The 15,130-nt window shown below is 35.2% G+C and overlaps 1 protein-coding gene across 2 annotated transcripts in view; it reads left to right on the top strand.

The window, feature by feature from the left end:
* The window catches only part of LOC106129274 (fibroblast growth factor receptor 2), a 78,155-nt gene that overhangs the window by 54,943 nt on the left and 8,082 nt on the right, over window positions 1-15,130 (top strand). The gene's annotated exons all lie outside the window — the stretch shown is intronic.

Below are 15,130 nucleotides of genomic sequence, written 5' to 3' on the forward strand. Positions count from 1 at the left end.
ATATAGTCATTAGATAAATCGTGTTGGCATACACATATTGCATGCAAACATAGTGCGAATAAATTACAGACATTACACAAAAGGATACATTGTAAGGAAACTTGCACTTTTAGACAGAAACCATCATAATTTAAACTTAGTAATATTTTCCCGTTTAATAGGGTCACGAAAGTCAGATGACAGTCGCCGAGTGTAACCATATTACTTACATTTTGCGGTCAAAGGGCTCCTAATATTACCTTCTTCTTCCTGACTTTTAGTCCAGGTTGCATCCTCACCACTCAGGAGAGGAGCCCGGGATATGCCTTTGACCATGGACTCTGCATTGGGTGTTTCGTTGCCCGGCGTCCGGATAAAGCCGGACATATTTAGGCTTTTTTAACGCATGTCCGGCCAAATTAAACGGTGTCCGACTTGTCTGGGTTTTGTTAGGCTTTTTACATACATACATAAAATCACGCCTCTTTCCCGGAGGGGTAGGCAGAGACTACCTCTTTCCACTTGCCCCGATCTCTGCATATTTGCTTTTCTAAGTACCTACAAATGTTTTGTCGCACCTATTAAATTTACCTATTAAGTCGTGTCCGGCTTTTTTAGCCAAATGTTCGGAAAAACTGGCTGGTCTGTCCGGCTATTACGATTGGCGACAACGCTAATTGGGTGAGTTAGGTTTTTACACGAAGCGACTTCCATCTTACCTCCGCAACCTAACCTAACCCGTATTGGATCGTTCGTGCTTGATACTGTATTTGACAATTGCCTGAATGTGCAGGTTTCCTCACGATGTTTTCCCTCGCCGTATAAGCAACGGTTAGTATTCAAACTAATGTGCATAACGAAAATAGTCAGTACATTGCCGAGGTGGCATTCGAACCTGTGCCTTTATGCGCATCACGCATTTTAAGCGGGCACCTTACCGATTCGACCACCGACGCCCTCGGTTCACGCTCTCTCTCTATGTCACCATCATCCTGGCGTCACTCCAGGTTGCGTCGTCACATCTGGAGAGCCTACGGAGCCTAGCCTAGCCTAGCCTACCTAGATGACCAGTCACTACAAATGGTGTACAGACGGCAGAGAAACATGATCCCTTCATAAAAATCAAAACCACATGCTCGTTTTTGTTGTTGACTGTACACCAAGTTAATTCGCCACCACGGAAAGATTTACTCAGTAAAACTTCTACGGCCAACGCTTTTGCATTCACCTAACCCATTATTGTAGAAAGGATAGATTTTAGATCTACATAACAGATCGATCTTAAACGTAATAGTCACGTTGATTAATCACTTACATCCGTTGTAAGAACGAGAATGAATGTGGAACAGAGGATGCAGTGCAACTGTTGTGAAATGCGTTAAATTAAATTGTTTTAACTTACACGTTGTGCCGTGTGGTTCCCGGCACCACAACAAAAAAGAATAGTATGATGTCGTAAAAGGCAACTAAGGGATATGATAGACTATAAGCTTGGGATTCTTCTTTTAGGAGATGGGCTAGCAACCTGTCACTATTTGAAGCTCAATTCTATCTTCAAGCCAAATAGCTAAACGTGGCCTTTCAGTCTTTTCAAGACTGTTTGCTCTGTCTACCCCGAAAGGGATATAGACGACGTATGATCAGTGTGTGAGTGAAGGAGTGAGTGTTTTTTGCTATTATATAAACTTTGAACTCAACTCGGAACACTGTTTTGTTCTAAGGACCCAAAATATAAATCTTATTGACGTAATTGAAGACGATTTGTTATTCAAACTTTACATACAACCTTTATAAACAATCATTGTAAACTATTACTATGTTCCTTTTCTGTCAAACTTCGTAGCGTTTTCAATCGCCTATCGTTCAACCATCGTTCACTTCTGTCTGTAATCGTCATTATAAATGATCTATCGATCAATCGAGATCTGATTATCCAATACCATAATGTAACCTCAACATTCACTCGCATCTTAATAAAGTTTATCACAGTCGAATGGATCCGTAACTTTATTCTCAACTTACTGTTGGGAGCGGCTACGTTTACTTTTAATATCGTTTAATTTTAACTGATTATTTTATACCAATGTCTAATTAAGCAATGTAACTGCAAAATTTCATGAAAATCCGTTCAGAAGTTTCTGCGTGAACGAGTAACAAACACACACACATCAACACAACCTTACAAACTATCGCATTTATAATATAAGTAAGTTAGCATTCACGCTTGGTATCATTCGCGTGAAAAATTGATTTTTATTTTTCCTTTCAAAGGTATTATTAATGCCTTAAGGTTTCTCCAGTCAACCAAAAGACCAAACATAGACTAAACGTAGCCTGTAATAAGTCTTGTGACTTATTTTTATGAATAAATGATAAGTCCAAAGCTTTGTTCCCATGCTCTTAGTAACTTTATCTTTTAAACTAGCTGTGCCCGCGACTTTGTCCGCGTGGAATAGTTACAATGGGCATCATTGAAGCCCTCAAAGATAAATAATTCTCCCCCTTTTTTTTCACATTTCCCATTATTTCTTTGCTACTTATAGTTGCAGCGCGATGTTATATAGCCTTAAGCCTTCCTCGATAAATGGTCTATTCAACGCAAATAATTTTTCAATTCGAACCAGTCGTTCCTGAGATTAGCGCGTTCAAAAAAATAAACTCTTCAGCTTTATAATATTAGTATAGATTAATAGTGAACCGTATTAGGTTGTGCGTCGGTCTTAGTCGAATAGGTAAGGTGTCCGGTTATTACGCGTGATGCGTATAAATGCACCGGTTCGAATCCCGCCGCGGCCTATAAGTATCAATGCCTAGTTTTGAAGTTATGTACATTAGTATGATTACTAACTGATGCTCTTACTTCGTGAGGAAACCTGCACATTCAGGCTACTGGATGTGTAACCATATGATCTAATACGGATTAGGTTCTCCTGCAAAGAAACCTGTCTCACCCAATCCAGGATCTATTGTCAAGGGCTTACCCCGGGCTCTTCTCCAGAATGGTAAGGATGCAACCTGGGACTAGAGCCATGAAGAAGAAGGAAGTTGTAAGTTGTAGTATCATAATAAATTAAAATACTCTTGGATTCAAAGTAAAATATCCCCGAAAATACATACGGACCGACTAAAAAACTTGTACAATTTTTACCATTTGTCTATGGAACCCTAATGACGAAAATTCTGCCGACTGAACAAAGACGCGGATGAAAGCTAATAAGTACCTAATTTAATGAACGAAAACAATTCAGCAGTAGGAAAATATTTACTCAGGTGTAGAATTTAATATATCTTATTTATAGTACTCGTATCTGTCGTGAGATTCACGGAAATTTTCATTATTAGTTTTTGCCTTTGGTTTTGTACGTATACACCTCTGTAATTATACTGCTCTTAAAAAACATAAGCCTCGTTTTGTTCCTCGTAATTTCTCCTACATAAATATTTGATCGGCTTAGGTGTGAACTTAACGGAGTTATTTATATTGTTGCTAAGGAAAGTGATATGAAATACAAAGACAAATAGTGAATACAGTAATTTAGTACCGCTTTGTTATGCCATAAAGACTATTATTGCTATAACCGCAACAAAAGCCAGACATTACCGACAAAATAGGAACTTTTACCGCATCATTACCGAACCAAAAGAATGTGGACAAATAAATATTAGATTCATTTTTATATATTCGAACGGCTTGTTCCAGTCGGAAGGCCTTGAAGAAGAAGAATGATTTGCTTGATTATTTCAGATAAAAATCAGAGTTACTCACTTTAAGATACAGCCTTTTCAAAAAAGTAAAGACGCTACCGGGACTAAGGTCAGGTGGATGTTGACTTTCTGAAAAAGATACTTTCTATGAAAATACTCGCTTTATTTCTACAATCGTCAGAGGTTGAAGTATTGGTATAATTGTTTTAAAATATTCAATTATTTTAGCAAATGATAATTCTGAATGGATGGGTACTGACGGCAAGAGCGTAACCTATACCAACTGGTCCGGATTACACAACTCAGCCGTATAAAGAACAAAACACATTTACCTCAATGTGAACCCGCGAATTACGGTCATCAAGAGCGAGAGTAATGGTCGATGACGTCATTGAACTGTTTCGCAGATCATTGTATGGAAATCATCACGTCACCTTTTTGCCATCTGGAAGAGATATGAGTACGGTTTTTTATATAAACTACAAAAGTGAAGAATCCTGTTAATTTCTTTTCCCGTGGGAATTTCTGGAAATCCTCTCTTAGTGCATCCTTAGACCATATAAGGTACCTATCTACATTCCAAAATTCTCTCGGGAGGAGTGCAATTGTATATTTCTGTCTGATGTCAGTAAAGAAAGTGTTTTATTATATACATACTAGAGGTCGCCCGCGGCTCCGCGTTTTTATGTGAAATAAAGAGGTAACAAACAAACAAACAAACAAACAAACAAACAAACAAACAAACAATGTCCATTTTCCTTAAACAAATCAGGTTTCAACCAAATTACGTTTACAAATCAATTCGCCGCCCATCCGGAACCCGTCCCGCCGGTCACTGCTTACCATACAAAGGTTACATCAACAGTCGCGAGGTGAGAGTAGTGACGTCACATGGCTTTCGCTAGTTATTACACATCTTTCTTAAAGTCAATATGTATTGAACGGGTATTACTTTACAAGCGGAACTCTTCCTTTTAGCTCGGTTGGGAAATATTTTTTTTAAATTGAAAACCAACTTTTGGGGACCCGTGGTTTGTCCCAAAAAAAGGAGCCTTTATGTCTCTATTCTTTCTTTCTTTTTTTTATTTATACTTCTATATTTTTTTTTAATTTCAATATTGTTGTTTCTGTCAATGTATATTACTCCTTTTTTATCTGACTGTTTGACAAATATCATTATAATTAGTTCTTGAGTTACTTCGGAACGAACAAAGATACACATTTGTATATAACTGTTAGCGTAACAAGAGATATATACATATGCCCATTCAAACCCTTTAAAGTAAATGTCAGCTTGAATCCCTTATTTTTCTGTCACCACGTCCAATGGCAACTTTTAATGCCTTAACTTAGGAGAACAGGCTTTCAAAACTGCTGGCTTTATCTACCTCTTTAGGAATTAAGACGTGATTAAATATATGTATCATTATAATTATCATATTAAAGTGTTCCATCAAAATGTGGCCTTCGAGACGTTTAAATATTGGTTCTATCTAACGTTAGGTATAATATTTATTTACTTCGTACGTAAATGCTTTTTTACAAAAAACAGCGATTTCGTTTAAAACTACGAATTTAGAATTACCAATGATTAAATGACTTTTATTTGATATAACTGGACTAGTAACCGACAGACATTTTATAGAATTAATGAAAATGCATCGACGTGAATTGGTGAATTATGTATTTGTTTGTGCAATAATATTTTGAAGACTTCAAAAAATGAGGTTCTCAATTCGACTGAGTATAATTATATCCGGAGGTTTTACTCCTCTTAAGTGGTACATAAAAATAAAGAACATACTTGATCTATGACTAATTGAATGGACGGCTAATGACGGTCCTTTCGCAAAATGATTTCTTAACATCAACTTAAATTAATGGTTAGTCAAAATATATAAAGAACACAGCTTGCGTAACAGTTTCTGAACTGTTTGTGGCGGTTTGGCTTTTATTTGGACGTTCCGTTCAACAATGGGTTTAATGAATGAACATTTGTATGCATAACTTTTGACCAGTAGGTTTTGAAATTCGAAACATTTGCGTTTTGCGTTCGACAACATAAAATTTTTTTAGTCTGTTTTCTTTTGAAATTCGATACATTTACGTTTTGCGTTCGACAACATTTAATTTTTTTAGTCTGTGTTCTCTGAGACGTTAAATAAAACCTTAATTTTGATGGAACGTTCACCTATAGTCTCGATTAGGGAAATTTGAACCTCAGGTTTTGGATTTTAAGAAAAAATTGACAGTTAGATGATTAGTTAATGCACTTAGAACTCATTGTATTAATATTGTAAGTAAGATTAAATAAATAGGGGTTACATGTTTCTATGTCGTTAACTCTTTGAATATATTTTCTTATTTTTTTGTTTACTCTTTATTGGATATAAAAAAGAAATATAATAAATTACAAAAAAGTAATTGGATTTAGAAGAATATGTGCAATGGCGGACTTATCATACGACTGTAAATACGACTATAAATATTATATATGATTTAATAATACATTCTCTTCATATTTTTTCACACATGATTTTACTTAACTAATACGAATACTGGTTGGTTTTTAATTATTTTCATAATTTATCATTCTATTTTAAAATCTTTGAAAAGTGTAGGGAAATATTACAAGAAATTCTAATGAGAAATAAACAAGGTTTTTCTTTTTACGCAGGCAAACCTGCTATCATTATCTACCTCAGTTATTTTATAATCATACCAAACCTTTACGAGCTGGTCTTTTTAACATTTTAATTCAATCATCATGATATTAATTGATATTATCAGACTTTTATAAACACAAAAATTACACAATTCGTTCTGAACTTTCTCTCAGAATGTCATCGGTTTTATGTTTATTCTGATCTTCCGAGTGCAAACAAAATACCTGTTTTACATCCACTTATTTGGAATTTACGCGTAAATATATTATTGGCTTACGTAACATACTCGTCTGATGGTGAAATATGGTCAATAATTGTAAAATTGAACCATAAAATTACATTATAACATTTGTTGGTTGATAACCAATTTCTTACTAATATTATACATGCGAAAGTCTGTCTGCCTGTTCCGCTTTTACAGCTAATCCGCTGGATCGATTCGAATGAAATATTGGTATGCATAAAGTTAAAGACGTTTTAACATAAAATACGTTTTTTTCAAAAATCAACCTCCAAAATACTAAATCTATTCTAACTAGTCGTAAAGGCGTAAACTTGGGAGTTCTCTTGTAGGTGATAAGCTAGCAACCTGCCACTATTTGACCTTCCAATATTTTCAAGACTGTTGGCTCTATCTTCCCCGCAAGGGATTAAACGTGACTATATGTGTGTATATAATTTACACGCGAGCGAAGAGAACAACAATAGAATGTGCAAAACTGAATGCATAAAACGCGTTGATGTCTTTTAATCTTTAACTTCTAAATCATACACATACACATAAAGTCACGTCTATATCCCTTGCGGGGTAGGCAGAGCCAACTGACTTGAAAAGTCTGACAGGCCACTTTCTGCTGTGAGGATGTGGAAGATGTGGTCTCTGCCTACTCTCCGGGATAAAGGCTTTTAGGAATTTTTTGTATGAATATATGCTTACAATATAACTAATGGCTTTTTTATAGAATACAAAAAAAAATTTAATGACATGTTTGAAAATAATATTACCATACTCGTACATACACAAAATACGCCTCTTTCCCGCCTCAGTAGCATGACACGCGATATTTATTATGACAGGACGGCGATAGTTTCGTGTAGTCGCGCGATAAAAACGGCGTCGCGCGTGCCGTGCGGTGGGGGCTGCTTATATAGCAGAGACCATCTGTCCACCCGCCACGATCATAAATTAATTCTTTCGCTTGAACCAGACCCTTCACGCAAGTTCGTCGATTAACAATACTCTTAACCTGACCTTTGTTTTTTTTGCCGTGTGATTCCCGGCACCAATAAAAAAAAGAATAGGACCACATTTTCTATTTTCATGTATGTCGTAAAAGGCGATTATGGGATAGGCTTATAAACTTAGAGTTGTTCGTTTAGGCCACGAGCTAACAACCTGTCACTATTTAAATCTTCCTTCTTTCATCAAGCCAAAAAAACTGAACGTGGCCTATTAGTCTTTTCAAGACTGTTCGCTCTTTCTACCCCGCAATGGATATAGACGTGACCATATGAATGTTGACCTGGCCTTCCGGCACACATCCCTAATTTTATCAAGTTCAAAATCGGAAAGGAAACGTTGCTGTTACTGAACTTACAACCGGATTAAAAAAAAAATCATTACATAACGTGAGATAAGAAAGAAATCCCCAATTCAACTTTAATACCACCTACTTTTGTCCCAAAAAGGAAGTCCGATGAACCAAGAAATGACTTCGAACAAGTATGGTGTACCCTTTATGACGTAACGCAGTTATAACTCTTTGAGAAATGGAATACGGGACTTGTACATTGACATGAATTAATATAAATGTGCTGGATCAGCGAAACGCCTAATTTTGATTGGACAGAATCTTGAATGTAAATATAAATTGATTCATCCCATTAGTCTAGACCTTACTAAATGGGGCTAGCTAAATCTGTGTAGTTTTTCTTAATGTTTTTATTTGTTATTCCAGTAATACTTACTTGGTTGACATAGAAGGACCATTACCTATAAATGCCATAATGTATGATTATTTTGGTTTGAGACGTAAATAAAACTCGTGAAAATCAGCGGGCATATTATTGAGGCGCAGATATATTTTCTATTAATTATGTAGGAAACAATTGTTTAGATAAACGTTTTCTAATCTAAGTTTTTTTTTATACAAAATTTGAGGGCGTTCTACCTCAGTCTGCCAGGTGGTAAACAAGATAAGGCCTAAGGTGAGGAGAATGATGAGATTTGCCATTGGGTGATTTCAGGATACAAAAACGTGAAATAGGATCAGTCAGGTGATCAAATAGGAATAAACAGATTAATTTACATAACCAAGAACATTTACTCTTGTCCAGCGTACTAAATTACAGATCAGCGCACTGTTACCGTTGCCTGCAGCGTATTTACAGCAATCGCTTATTTTACTGTCTATATTAAAGCCTTTTACATAATAATAACAGCCTTTAGAGTCTATTATGACAAGAGCTATGATTTGTATTATTCATTGTTGTAAGTTTGAACAACATCCAATTATTAAATCAATTAATTTTAAGATAATAAACAAATAAATTAAACACCCTTATATACATATATGTATAGTAACGAAGTCTTGTGCAGCCACGCTGGCTGGTTCAATGACCTAAATAATTGTTACGTATTACACGTGCCGTGTGGTTCCCGGCACCAATGGAAAAAAGAATAGGACCTCTCCATCTTTCCCATGGATGTCATAAAAGGCAACTAATGTATATAGGCTTATTAAAATTGGGATTCTTCTTTTAGGCGATGGGCTATATAACCTTTGGTCGGGGCTTCGCTCCTGTGGGAAATTTGAGAAAATAAAGAAGCCTACGTTATTCCTAATGGTCTATTTTATCAGTGTACCTACTTCAAATCGGTTAAGTAGTTTTAAGTTAATTCGTTGTAAACATAAAAAACACAAACATAAAAAGACGAAGAAAAAAATACCCTAACAAAACATGACAAAAATAATATCAACAACACACGACTCGAATTCTTACATGATAAAGACATGTTATGTGGGTCTAAGGACTCAAAAAATATAAATACTATTTAAACTAATTCAATTTTTTTAACAACCACTGCGTTTCCCTCTTTCAAAGAGCGTAAATAAATAAATTTTAAGGAGCAGTATTACAAAGCCAATAAAAATAATTTCTTAATCGGCAAAGGAAATTCGTTACCGTGAATATTAAGTAACCAAGACCCTTCAAGGAAGTACAAACAGCACAGAGGTTGCAACTTAACCTGTAGGTACAGTCAACTAAATGAAACTATGTCCTTTAATTAAGGGAAATATTTACATGCTTAAGGAAGATTCAGCGTTCTGACCCGGGCGTTTATTTTTAGCCTGCTATACTCAGAAGAAGAATAAATCTTTGTATAAAATTGTTTGACTTCGTAGCCCCTGTGATCAAATCGTTATGTCGTCTCGGGCAGGAGGTACTCGTTCAAATCCTACTTCGGCCAATATTGGTACCAAAAGATATTTTCTTCGTTATGTACATTTGTTTTGTGCTAACCAATGACGTTGCTGTGAGGAAAGACATCCTGAAGTAACCTACACATTCAGGCAACAGGATGCGCAACTGTAATCTTTTTGTTAGGTTTCCCTGACAAAAGACAAACGGGATAGGTTTCGTGTAAAACCTTATTTACCTAGTCCAGTTGGACGAAATTAAAAGAAAAAAATCAACTTAATCTTCCGTTCGTGCCGTGTGGTTCCCGGCACCTCCATATCTTTTCCATGTATGTCGTAAAAGGTACCTAAACTTGGGAATCTCCTTGTGGCGATAGGCTACCTTTTTAAGTCTGGCTTTGCTACCCGGCATAGGATATGCACTATGTATAAATGTAATTTTACGTCGACGTCCTTTTCTTTAGTTCGACTGTACATACGATGTAACTAATTGCATTACCCCTTTCTCTTTTGAACTCTTACCAGTCATAAAGCACGTACCTAGTTTGTATTGCGTTGAAAAAGCTTTGCAACCACAAAGCAAGGAACGCCAGCCCTTTCGGAGCAATCGTTTATGTTCTGTGTAAGGATTAACAACGAATTATGGCTCTGACTCCATGATATAATCCTTAGTTTCATACTAATCCACACTTATATTATAAAAGACAAAAGATATTGTTACTAAATAAGGTGTGACTTGCATTTTGTATAGACTATTGCCCGTTGCTTCTTGTGGAAACAAAAAACTGATCTACCTCTGTCCCAACTCTGATGCTTTGTAAAAAGATAAACAACAAATATTGGTTATGATATATAATCTTCACTTTCATGCCGAAATTAAATAGGCAAAAGTAGTTATAAAGATTAATGCTCGCTCCTGATTGAATTTTAAACAATAAATGTTGTGAATGGCGCGATGCCTACGGTTCGCCTTTCACTAAAAGGAGGTTGTACGAGTATATACATATGCTCCGATCCTCGAAATCTTTGCTTGCGCGATTTAGGCTCTTCGCTGTTATTAGCTGATAGTGTCACGTGCTTGGCTGTTGTAACTTGAAGCGTAGAGATGTCGCCACAATGTCATCAAAATCAGTCAATACGTTTTTGATTTTATTTATGTCAAACCAAAAATACAAATCTTTTTCTCTCTACATATATTATAGATTTAAGTATCGGAATATTCTTGGTATCTATTAATGAAAATTCTACCCCCATTCATTAGTGTCAATGACATTCACATGCTTCGTACAAATAAGAGATGAGAAACAAGTGAGAAACAATGAGCCTTCCGGAAACGAAGTAACAATAAAAAGGTATTTGTGATAGCTTAGTAGAAGGGAACTGTTTTCAGATTAGCAGATATATGGTGAACGTTAAAAGGTCTAGTTTGTCTTGCATATTAAAATACTTAACATGCTAGACAGTATTTTCTGAATTTTTGCATGCCATGACTGCATGGTTAAATGCGCGAAATATATATGCTTTGTAACACCTATAATTGTACCGCATTTATAGCAAATAAAGTATTTGTATTTTTATATGCATGTAAGTGTAAATTCTTTACATGCGGCAAAATATTTTTTGTGATGCCCTGCCTGAAAAATTACTCACCTTTTTAAAATCGGTACTGGCTTTTTGTTATACCACTTGTAGTTTTGAGTTTTTGTACTCCCAGGGTCGAGCCCAGGGTTCGCCCGCGACCACGATCCGTGGATTGAGACAATTACACGAATATAACGCTTCTTGAGAATAATTAATTAAATTTTTTTTACTTATTACGAAAAGAAAATCGGGTCTCAATTTTATCTCTCACCGTTAAGGAACATACATACACACATACATAATAACTGAACGTGGCCATTCAGTCTTTTCAAGACTGAATGGCCACGTTCAGTTATTTGGCTTAACGATAGAATTGAGATTCAACTAGTGACAGGTTGCTAGCCCATCGCCTAAAAAAGAATCCTATATAATCAATCATAGTTTGTAAGCCTATCCCTTGGTCGCCTTTTACGACATCCATGGGAAAGAGATGGAGTGGTTCTATTCTTTTTTTGTATTGGTGCCGGGAGCCACACGGCAAGTTACGTTATGGAATCGGGCAACAATTAAACTATGCTCGAAAATAACTCAGATAAGAGTCACTGGAGAACATACGTAGGTACTCGTACATGGCATTGGCAGGTAGGCCACGCGTCACGTCTTTATTCCTTACGGAGTAGACAGAGCCAACATTCTCTGTTCTCTGTATAGCTCAAGATGGAATTAAGATTCAAATAGGGGGACTGGGAATAGGTTTATAAGCCTTACCCTTGATTGTCTTTCATAAACTGCATGAGGAGAAGCAAATGGCACTCACTTTGTTTTATCTTCGCTACCCGACTAACTTGAACTAATTGAATGTGCGCCTATTCCCTAAGTCGCCTTTTACGATATGCCTTTTTTATTCGGACACCTTAACCGTTCCACCGCCAACGCTGAATTGCTATTTAACATAAATAAGATATACATTATGGTAACAAAATGTAGATAGATAAATAGAAATAGTCGCGTGCCGCAGCTATTGTTTCAGCCGGATTTCCACGACGAACAATTTCCTCATTCTGCGATATCAAGGTTTTATATAGAATTATAATTCACGTAATAATTACATATTACGCGTTACAATGGCTGTTACTATGGTGCTTGTTGTATAGAGGCGATGTATGTTCATAGAATTGAGAATATTATGAAACAATAGAAGTGGTAAGTATTGGTGGATGTATCGACGTAAATGATGAATATCACCACGACCAGTCACCATAACGTTTTCATCTAAAATTGTGCAAATTGCGTGCGTTGAAGGAGAATGACACATTATTTCTTAAATTTCAAGTGTGGCATTTCTATTATCTCATATTATTCCGATTTCTTTAAAAAAGGTCGAAATAAAAAAACTTGACAGTATGAATTCTATCATTAAGCATTTCAAGATACGATTTGTGTATGTATTTATATAAATATCTTATCTGATACCAAAACACGTTTTTCTACCACGATCCCTGCATACTTTTTTTTCTACAAACATGATTTACATGTAAGCTTCTCGATTTAATGTATTCTTGACCTGACCTTACAACATAACCAATTTTTCTGAAACAACTGGGTCGATGTTAGAACAGTTATATAATTTCTAAACCAAATTTGTATCTATGATGCAGAGAACAGAAGGATGTTTAATATACTAATTTTCTAGTTTAATCTATTATATAATTTTATTATAAAGCTCGTTTAACCCAGATAAGCTTATTTCTACAAAAATCGATCTCTAATTTAAATTTACCTTTTTTAAGGCTAGTTTTAGTCTTAAATTTGTAATTTTTGATACATTTATATTCAGGAATTTTGTTAGAAATGAACTTCATACACTCTTTTTCATGTTATGTGGTTTTATTTGCCGGTCTTATAACGGCTTAGACATTTATGATGAGCGCGATCGAAGATAATCCATAAAAATCCGATTATAATTAAAAATAATTTAATTTCTATAATCTACTCAACCAATTTTACTACATTATGTACCTAGTTAACAGTTCTGAGAAGCACATGTGGGATTTGTAACCAACAAATTTATATTCTAGTGGAAACTAGTAAAATATGAATAAAATATCCCGTTATTTTACGATTATGTTTTACAAATTGGCCGTTTTGGTGAAAACCTTTAATAACAGAACTTAGTTTGAACTCAGTCTCCGAAATACATTTGGAATCAAGTCATAAATTAAAGGCATTGGCAATACCCTAAATGTGGAATTAAATGAATAACGACGCATTGAGCCAAAGGGCAAGTGAATGGGTGCTGATAGCGATCTAGAATGGGCGAGAAATGCCCTTCCATTACAAGGATGCCCTATGTGAAGCATCTAAGTAAATACATATTTAAATAAATATACGTTTTTATATTCTTTTAAAATCCAACAATTTTGTAATTGTTCTATTTCATTTTATGTGAAATAAAGAGTTTACAAACAAATAGATTATTTATTGATACGGTTTGTGTCGTGTTTGCCCAATAGTCCTAAGAGAAAAAAAAAAGCAACAAAGAGCACGTCTTAAAAAAGTTAAAGACTCAAAATCAAAAATGAACCTACCGTAAAAAAAATATATCGTAACATTAGCTAACAAATCTTTTTGGTCGCAACGTCTGCATCGCATATGACCGTCACGGGTAATAAAAGAAATGATCTCAAACGCGATCCACTCATATGGATGTATGTTGTAAAATCGTGTGCCGGCGAAGGCGCGGGTAAATCACGTTTGCGTAAAAGTTACATCACTTCACTTAGAACATCCGACCTGCAACGGCGACTCCTGACCCATGACCTTAGAGATGCGCCGTGAGATGGTATTTTTATCGATGATTATTGTTGTGTCGATAACTACGGTAATGCCAGATTGTGAGTGCAAGTGGCTGTACGAACTTCAGAATTTTTGAGTAGTTGTCATTCCAGATATGAAATGCTAATAGCTAAAATAATTATAGTTTTCATGTGCGGGAAAAAATCAATAAAACCATATGTATGTAATATGTATGTGTAATATATTATATGTATTAGATAAGTATTTGTATTTCAACAAATACTTATCCATCCTAACTCCAATTTGATAGCGTTATATTAGGTTAATTGATACGATAAATAATAATATAAAATTTGAGTCAAGAATATACCGAACGAAAAACTTAACTGAAGAGAATATTTGTATGTGGATGACGTGAAATAAGTATACAGAGATCTTGGCAAATAGAAAGACGTACTTAGTCACTGCCTTCACCTCCGGGTAAGACGCGTGCAGTGCGAATTAGCACTCGTATTTCAGCTACTATCTCAATTAACCGGACTAAAAAGTATCGATACATTCGTCGATATAATTCCCATACCTACGCATTGCGTACTTCGGATAGGATACAGCTGCCCAGTGGAGCAACTATAATCTTCCCGATGAGAATTTTTAATGATTACTTTCGAAATGATGCGTGTATAGAGTTTTCACGGTATGCCGTAATGAATCTAATTGTACGGTTTCCATACATGTTGAATTTTATACAATAAAATAATTTTGAAAATTACAGTGTCGACATTATATTTTTTTTCGACATCAACAGCTTTGTGTTTAGCAACCTTATGAGTATATGAATATGATAATTAAATATTTAGTTATAAAATTGGTTATATAAATTAATTAAAGTTTTGAAAGATGTTGTTTTACTGTAGATTCATTTTATATGCAAGTTAATTAATTTTTTTATTAAGAATATATTTTATAGCGTCTACTTACATT

This window comes from Amyelois transitella, chromosome 13 (assembly GCF_032362555.1).
Source record: "Amyelois transitella isolate CPQ chromosome 13, ilAmyTran1.1, whole genome shotgun sequence".
NCBI classification, from domain to species: domain Eukaryota; kingdom Metazoa; phylum Arthropoda; class Insecta; order Lepidoptera; family Pyralidae; genus Amyelois; species Amyelois transitella.